The sequence below is a fragment of the Suncus etruscus genome, chromosome 3, assembly GCF_024139225.1.
Source record: "Suncus etruscus isolate mSunEtr1 chromosome 3, mSunEtr1.pri.cur, whole genome shotgun sequence".
Classification (NCBI taxonomy): Eukaryota; Metazoa; Chordata; class Mammalia; order Eulipotyphla; family Soricidae; genus Suncus; species Suncus etruscus.
The window spans coordinates 30,309,335-30,318,856 of record NC_064850.1 but is presented as its reverse complement, the minus strand read 5'-3'; the positions used below and the strand labels follow the sequence as shown (position 1 = coordinate 30,318,856).

The 9,522-nt window shown below is 35.1% G+C and overlaps 1 pseudogene; it reads left to right on the top strand.

Moving 5' to 3' along the window:
- Positions 1–1,656: 1,656 nt before the first annotated feature.
- On the top strand, positions 1,657–1,794 carry LOC126005358 (uncharacterized; annotated as a pseudogene).
- Positions 1,795–9,522: the final 7,728 nt, after the last annotated feature.

Sequence of the window (9,522 nt, the reverse complement as noted above, 5' to 3'; positions counted from 1 at the left end):
AAAAATAATCTCCACTGTTACCAGATCTCTGTAGTCTACCTGGAGAAGTCTTTAGAATAATAATATAAATACTTAATAACTTAAACAGATTCAATAATCTTCAATAAAGCTTGATGGAGGGAGGTAAGAATGACAAGAATAGACCCAATAAGAGTAAAGTAACTTAAGAAAACTGTATTGAGGGGACAGAGCGACAGCACGGAGGTAGTGTGTTTGCCTTGCATGCAAAAGAAAGGTAGTTTGAAACTCTGCATCCCATATAGTCCCCTGAGCCTGCCAGGAGCAATTTCTGAATGTAGAGCCAGGAATAACCCCTGAGCGCTGCGGAGTGTGACCCAAAAACAAAGCAAAAAAAAAAAAAAAAAAAAAAAAAAAGAAAAGCTGTATTGAGTCTTTGAAGCAGTATGAATAAAAAGTGAACAGCAAATTTGTATAATCAAATACATAGTATAAAAAACTCCAGTGATAAGAAAGAGGATATAGAAAAACAAAGAATGGGGTTAGAATAAAAGAGATATTATTGACTAAAGCCAAAAAATCAAAGCTAAAACCAAAACAAACAACTTCATAGTCATAGGAATTTTAGAAGGGACCAGGAGATCTTACACTGACAAAACTGCTTGCATGATTCAATCCCCAGCATCTCATTTGGTACTATAAGCACTTGAGGAGTAATCTCTGAGTATAGAGCTAGGAATAAATTCTGAGCACCTCTGGGTATGCACATCACATCTCCAGGAGAAGAAATAGGGAGAGTAGAAGAATATTTGAATAAATATTTTCCTTATTCTGAAGGGTATGATGGGAACACTGATCTACGATACTCATAGAGCAGGGGTGGCAAAAAAGTTCGACACCAAGAGCCAAAGTTTTAAACTGTGAGCAACACAGAGAGCAACACCACGCAGTGACCTGCCAAAATAGACAAACACTCACACAAAAGCATCTAATTGTAACAATAATCTATTAAAGACATATTGCATGTTGCCATTTTGAGCGAGGGTGAAAGTCCTGCAGTGATGGTGAGGGTGTGCTGCATAGAACTAATGGCAAGATGGGACCCAACATGTGCCACATGGGCCCACTGCTTGCTTGCCTGTGCAGTTGTTTTCGAGGGATGGGAGAGGAGACTACGGGCTCGGAGATCTCTCCTCAGAGGTCCATCCTCAGAAGCAGCAGAACAAAATCCAAACTTGGCAAAGAGCTACAGTATGCAATATAACAGTAAGATGTAAAGAGCCGCATTCATTTTGGACGGGAGCCGCATGCACGTGTTCGCCACCCCTGTCATAGAGTTAACAACTAGTGTATAGCTAAACAAAATTAAACAAGACATCATTGAATCAAAATGACCAAGACCAAGTTAGATTTTTCACAACCTAAAATGGAAGGGAAAGTTCACTTACAAAGAGAAGTTTAGACTCACAGTAGATTTCTCTAATGAAACTCTAAAAACAAGAAAAGAATGAATAACATATATATGAAGTATTGAATGAAAAGGAAATCCAAAGACTTCTCCACCCAGAAAATTTGTCACTCTAAGGGGAAGAAGAGATTTAAAACATTCTCAATCATCAAGCACATATATGGAATAGAATTCATCTCTGGCTGTGACCCAAAACTTCCCTCTTCACTCCCTCTCAAAAAAGAGAAGCTATACTTAGCTGGCAGGGGAGATACCATGATCACGAAGGTGGTTTCCCCAGGGCAAGGCTATCCATTGCACTCCGGATGTGCTGACCCCAGTGATTTCCCCAAATGAGGAAAACTCGACTGCATAATTTGAGAGAGAGAGAGAGAGAGAGAGAGAGAGAGAAAGAGAGAGAGAGAGAGAGAGAGAGAGAGAGAGAGAGAGAGGTCTTAAATGAGGAGCTAGAAGAACTAAGTCTAAGAGACATCATACTCAAGACACTTTACCTACCCAAACTGAAAATGCATTCTTCTCCAATCACAGGTGATATTTTCCAACTTGAAAATCCACAAACATAGAAATTATACTAAGTATCTTCTAAGATTACAAAGCCACAATGTTAGAGATTAATCATTTATAAAAAAAAAGTAGGTAAAAGATTAAATATTTGGAAATATCAATTTTATAGAAGCCAACTTAAGAGGTGAGGTACAGTAAAAGTTCTAAGCCACTGATAAAAGGAAATTTTAAAAAAATACATCTTCATCTATTAATCAGAAGGTAAGTAAAAAGGTAAATTAAAATATTCCTTAAAACAAAAGAGTATAAAGAAAACCTCCTGCTCTTCAAATGAATCTGATGATAAATTCTGATGAATGGCTGATGTTATGAAATAAACTCTGATATTAATATAAAAGTGTAACAATAGGAGTGAAAAAGAAAATGACTCCCACGGGGTACTGATAGGAAAGTTTGTTTGCAGGGCTAACAGCAGCACATTTTTCCCAGATAAGTGAAATCATGAGAGTCAATAACCACTGAAATCCAAATCATGATACAACACAAATAAATGGGAATTCTAGCTACCTTATTTAAAATATGTATTCAACCATCATAAGAATTTGAGACATCTAATCCAGTTTCTTACATTACTTCCTAGATAGACTCATTACTTTTTGGTGAAAAGCAATGCATACTATCTTGAGATTTTTTCTGTTTTAATTGTAAGTAGAGCTAGTTCTAAACATCATTCAGAAAAAAAAGTATGCAGAAAAACACTTGGAAAATTGTGTCAATTATTCCCCAATGACTTCTATTTATTTTCTACTGTTTTTTTTTAATTTCACTGGTATTCAAAGATACAGATTAGAAGGAATATTAAAAAAACACAGCAATATTTGTCAATTTGTTAAAAGTTACTCTTTGTGGCACAAAATACCCTTGCCTAGTCAGATAGTTCTTAAATGCAGAGTTGAAATATATTTTTAGAACTTACGGTGTAGGGTTCGGCGAGGTGGCACTAAAGGTAAGGTGTCTGCCTTGCAAGCGCTAGCCAAGGAAGGACCACGGTTCGATCCCCCGGCGTCCCATATGGTTCCCCCAAGCCAGGGGCAATTTCTGAGTGCTTCGTCAGGAGTAACCCCCAAGCATCAAACAGGTGTGGCCCGAAAAAAAAAAAAAAGAACTTACGGGAATTTATTTTTCTTACTCAACTATAAGCTATGTTATAAAACTTGATATAGAAAACCCTGGATAGGTTCTTATAAATCAAAATAAATATGAAAATTTTATTCCTGGTGAATCAGTTATTACGATAATTATCAAAGATGTGAAAATCTATGAAAGTAGTAACTCCAGTCACAATTATTCCAACTTTCCACATTAGTTATACTGAAGTACATAAGTTTTCAAGATGAGTACAGGACTATCAGTGAACAATATCAGATAAAGACAAATTTTGAGCATACTTCAAAAGAGTGGAGTCTTAACACATAACATTTTTTTATTGATTTAAAGTGTGTGCTTTTATCTATATATACTTTGCTGTCATTGTAAAAGAACATATGCTTTCATTTTTTAGCCTCAAGATTATCTCTGTTCTTGTTCTTAGACACAGTACAGATGGGAAGGAGCTGATCATTTTGTAGTCCATAGAACTGCCTACGGGTCAACACCATTGAAAGTATAATATTATTGCTTTTGAGTGTAAGAGGAACAGATATTATTTGAGAGGATGAGAGTTAAATCTAAAAGCAGAGACAAACTTACTGTCTCTAATATTCCTATGAATCAAATTATTTAGAATACAAAGGAAACTGCAATCTGATAGTATGTTTAAATTTTGTATAATTTGATAAGCTAATATAGAGCCCACGAATGCATAAGAATTCTCAACATAAACTAAAGTCTGTAGCATTTCCATATAAGCTAATTAAATTAAAACATAGAACTTAATCTTTATAATTATATAACTTATTTCTTTTTTAAATATTTTATCAAAACAAATGTGAATTACAAGTCTTTTACAGTTGTATTCCAAGCACATACTGGCAGCAAATTAGGGCCATTCTCACCACCAATGTTGACCTCCCTTCACCATATTACCCAGCATGCATTCCTACCCCCACTCTGAGCCCCATAAACTGCTAGTGTAACAGGTCTATCCTGTATACAGCTTATTACAGTTGGGATCTCTTGATTTTGTTGTCACTGATTTTGGTTTGGGTATTAGTAAACTTATTTTTATATATTAAACCTCATATTGGGGGAGCCACATCTGGGTACACTCATGGTGTACTCTTGGCTCTGTGGTGAGAGATCACTCTGTGCTCAGGGGACCATATTGGATGCCACAGAATAAATCTGGGTTGATTGCATGCCAGGCAAGATTTGTACTTTACCTCTGGGCTGTATCTCATTATTAATAATTCATTTTATTATAGTTTAGAAATATATTTACCATAGCATTAACATTTACAATATTGATATACAAAGTTACTTACTTAACCACCACTGAGCCTCAAGACTTCCACCTCTGTCTTTAAGTAATAGTGACCCGATTGGGGAGCCAATATGTAAATCCACAGTTAATTGGACAGTATTTTATGTACCAGGGGACGAAAAGCATATCAATAGTGTGTCTATTACAGCTACTCAGAAATTTATTTGTTGGGGCTAGAGCAATAGCACAGTGGTAGGTTGTATGCACCCACTGCAGACCTGTGACAGACCAGTTTGATTCCTGGCATCCAATATGGTGCTCCCAACCTGCCAGGGGCATTTTCTGAATGCAGAATCAGGAAAAACTCCTGAGTGCCTCTGGTGTGCCCCTCCAAAAAAAAAAAAAAAAAAAAAAAAAACCAAAACTAAAAAAAATAAATGGAAATATAACTGCAGATGATTGTAGCTAATGTAGCTAATGTACAGGAAATCTTTTTGACCCTTAAGAACCACCAAGTCTATAGCAGATCAGAATGATAAAGAAAGGTGGTGCAATGTTTTTAATGTAATGTAGCAAAGATACATTCTTGAACAAGTACATACTCCTGAGACAAAAATGTGGTCTGGTAAAAGATGCACATATTAGTTCATATCATAAGGTGTCTATGAATAGGATGCTCTTGATTCAACCTAATCAAAGACCACCTTTGAAAGGAGTGGTTACATACAATTTCCAAAGATTCCATTGCTAGTTCATTGCAAATTTCTAACCTCTCCTGCATTAAAATGAATTCTAATTAAAGAGTAAAATCTCCACAGTTTGCAGATAACTAGAAGTTGGTTTCTTATAATATAAAATTTGTTGTCATTTGTTTTGTTTCATTTTAGTTTTTTTTTTTTATTTTTGCTTAACATTTTGATTTGAGGGTTTTTCCTTTTTTTCCCCCAGAATCTTAAATCCTCTCTGAGGTTATGAATTCTTTAGAGGAAAACAAATAAATTTGAGAGAAAATTAAAAAAAAAACAACAACAACAAAAAACAACTACAAAAGTCCTTGCCTCTGGAATTGAAGGTGGTGCTGGTGATGAAATGAATGGTATGGTTTTCTGTGCTATTCATAGAAATATACAGCCCACTCCCCAAACTGTCATGCATAATTTGAGACAAATGGGTTATCTGCCTTTTTTGATTTAAACACAAAGCAGAACTGGCAGAGAAAAAAATTACAGGTCACCTGTAAGTTATTGAGTGGTGGTTCAATCTCTTAGAGTCAGGATAAGGTTAATTAGCTGGGAAGTCCACATTCTAATTTGCCTGAAGAGAAACAAATGTAAAGAATTATATGCCTTGTGTATTTGTATGTGAGTATATGCCTGGATATTTCTCCGTGTATTTACATTTTAAGCATGACTGCAGATTTTATCTGCCAAAGTTCATCTTTTCCTCCCATTTTGAGAAAAAAAAATGTAGGTGCAACTGCCAATACTGTAATATTTATTTAATGGTCAGCATTGGTGGCACATTTTTTTTTACTTGCTGAATATCTCTTATTTTTGCCAGGCATGATTTCAGCATTACATTCATTGAACTTTGCAGAACAAGTCATCTGTATAGTGATTTTCCATGCCTCTTAATTTTCAGCTCCCAGTAATTTGCTCAACAAATAGCAGAAAGCCCAATTATTTGTGGCTATCACTAAGTTTTCTCTACTTCTAAATACAGCATTCCACATTCTAAATATAGCACTCATCAATGGATAACAAAATTTAAGTATGTTGTGTAACTTTTAAACATTTGTTATTTTATTGTCATCTACAAGTAACTTATACTTTGATCTTTCACTTTTCTTGCACATATTTTTCATTGGTGTGCTAAGAATAAATAATATTGTATGCATTATTTTATTCCCAGGGTGTGAACAATCACTAAAATAATAATGCAGCGGGTTAGACACTTGACTTGCATGAGTCCATGTGGGGCTGGATACCCAGCACCCTGTAAGGATTCCTTAGCCTTCCATGAGTAATCTGTGAATGCAGAGCCAGGAGTAAGTCCCGAAATCACTACTTTATTTAGTTGAAAGAAATTAGGAAAGAAATATGGAAATAGTGATAAAGAAAATGAAAGAAAGGGAAGGGAAGGGAAGGGAAGGAAGGGAAGGAAGGGAAGGAAGAGAAGGAAAGGAAAGGAAAGGAAAGGAAAGGAAAGGAAAGGAAAGGAAAGGAAAGGAAAGGAAAGGAAAGGAAAGGAAAGGAAAGGAAAGGAAAGGAAAGGAAAGGAAAGGAAAGGAAAGGACAGGACAGGAAAGGAAAGGAAAGGAAAGGACAGGAAAGGAAAGGAAAGGAAAGGAAGGAAAGGAAAGGAAAGGAAAGGAAAGGAAAGGAAAGGAAAGGAAAGGAAAGGAAAGGAAAGGAAAGGGAAGGGAAGGGAAGGGAAGGAAAGAAGGAAAGGAAAGGAAAGGAAAGGAAAGGAAAGGAAAGGAAAGGAAAGGAAAGGAAAGGAAAGGAAAGGAAAGGAAAGGAAGGGAAGGGAAGGAAGGGAAGGAAAGGAAGGAAAGGAAAGGAAAAAGGTAAGGAAAGGAAAGGAAAGGAAAGGACATGGAAAGTGTAAAGGTTAAAGGAAATGAAAGGAAAAATGGAAGGAAAAATGGAAGGAAAGGATAGGAAAGAGGATAGGAAAGGAAAGGAAAGGAAAGGAAAGGAAAGGAAAGGAAAGGAAAGGAAAGGAAAGGAAAGGAAAGGAAAGGAAAGGAAAGGAAAGGAAAGGAAAGGAAAGGAAGGAAAGGAAAGGAAAGGAAAGGAAAGGAAAGGAAAGGAAAGGAAAGGAAAGGAAAGGAAAGGAAAGGAAAGGAAAGGGAAGGGAAGGAAAGAAGGAAAGGAAAGGAAAGGAAAGGAAAGGAAAGGAAAGGAAAGGAAAGGAAAGGAAAGGAAAGGAAAGGAAAGGAAAGGAAAGGAAAGGAAATGAAAGAAACGAAAAGAAATGAAAAGAAAGGAAAGGAAAGGAAAGGAAAGGAAAGGAAAGGAAAGGAAAGGAAGGAAAGAAGAAAAGGAAAGAAGGAAAGGAAAGGAAAGGAAAGGAAAGGAAAGAAAAGGAAAGGAAAGGAAGGAAAGGAAAGGAAAGGAAAGGAAAGGAAAGGAAAGGAAAGGAAAGGAAAGGAAAGGAAAGGAAAGGAAAGGAAAGGAAAAGAAAGGAAAGGGAAGGGAAGGAAAGAAGGAAAGGAAAGGAAAGGAAAAGAAAGGAAAGGTAAGGAAAGGAAAGGAAGGAAGGAAGCAGAAAAGAAAGGAAGGAAGGAAGGAAGGAAGGAAGGAAGGAAGGAAGGAAGGAAGGAAGGAAAGAAAGAAAGAGGAAGAAAGGAAAAAAGAAAGAAAAATGCTGACAAATACATTTGTGTCACATGTAGTTAAATTTGTGTCAGAAAAATGCTTTTATCTAAGTAATTTTTATAAAATAAAATAGCAAAATTAGTTTAATCAATTTGAACTACACTTAACCATAAATAGTCCTTCTTTTAAAGGTTATAAGATGGGAAAATAATTTAATGCAATATACTTTCGTTATCTATACCTCTTTTAAATCCATATAGACCAATCATATACATTCTTAGGTGAAATTACACAGTAAAATTGTACTAAAAACTCACATCTACCTGAAGGCAGCTACATAAGTAAACACAATCATGTAAAATGTGAGTGGATTTTTTTAGTCTCCTAATCAGATATTTTTATTGCTCAAGTCCATTCCCCAAAGACTAGTTATCGTATCCTTCCCTCCTCTACCAGTCAATGCAGAGACCAGCATTTTTTTAATATTTATCCAAAACATCTGAATGGTAGTCAATTACCCCATACTCCACCCTTTGATTTATTGCCCATCTACCATAAGAGTAACATTAAATATAATGTATTTCTTCCTTATTTAATGAAAAAGTATAGGTAACACTGCTCAAAACTATTTCTGTCATCTCTGGATTTTTAATATATAATAAAATGTAACATGGGTTTTGTACTTTGTTTCAGGTCCTTTACTTTCTAAGCTTCTTTATCATGGGCACCTTCTGCTAATAATAAGTAGAAAGAAGAATTTTGAAACCTTCACCTAGGAGCTCAGTGTTGTAGTTATGTTGCAAGAATAAAATAAGTTTCAGATGTAAAAGACTATGGTTGTGTCACATTAAACAAACCTAAAAGGAAACTTCTCTATTATAACTATATTCCTTGTTATCATCTATACAAACCATTAACTATAAGCCTATGCAATTTATGCAGCTCATTAAATTTAGGCCTGCCAATAGTTGAAAGAGGGAAATGTTTATTTCCAAGAGTAAAAAGAAAACCAATTTGTAAATATAGTAATGTCCTATACTTGTTGAACATGTTGCAGACATTGAGTATTTTATATGTTTTAAAACACACATGCACATGCTCACACACACACACACACACACAAATTGACCATTATTACCAAAAAGCAAGGTGTGTTAGTGAAAAGAAAAGAGCAACAAGAAGACTCTTGAAAAATCACAGTTGTTTAAGAAACTTGAATAGGAGAATAATAACTATAATAAGAAGTCAATATTCAAACCCTTGGAAACTGCATATATCTCCTTTTATACTAAAGGTTACTTTGTGTGGTAATTGAATTAAGGAGATAGAGAAGATTATCTTGAATTATAGAAGTTAGCCCAACAGAAATATAAAGACCCTCATAAATGAAACAAGTTAAGCAGGAGAGACAGAAGCAAAGATGGAGATATGAACACAGAAGCACATGTTAGAGCAATGTGATGCTTTGAAGATGAAAGGGGTCAGAATGTGGGTAGTTCTGAAAGAAAGTGGAAAAGTAAAAGAAAAAAAAGTCTTCTCATAGAATTCCTGAAAGAAGATAGCCCACCCAGTGAGATATAGTTTATATTGCTGACCTCTAGAAACATAAACTAATAAATTGGTGTTGGAAAATAAAGCACCAAATATAGTTATTTTTAAAGGAAATAAAGCAATCTCAGATCAAAAACATAAGTAATTTATTTTTAAAAAAAAATAGATATCTTGCTTCTCTTTTATTCCATATGTTAGAAGGAGGTATTTTGTTAAATCAGAATGATCTTTCAGAACATGTGTCACAGTCAAGTTTAAATCTTTATAAATTAATTGATGTATTTTAATAAGTTCTT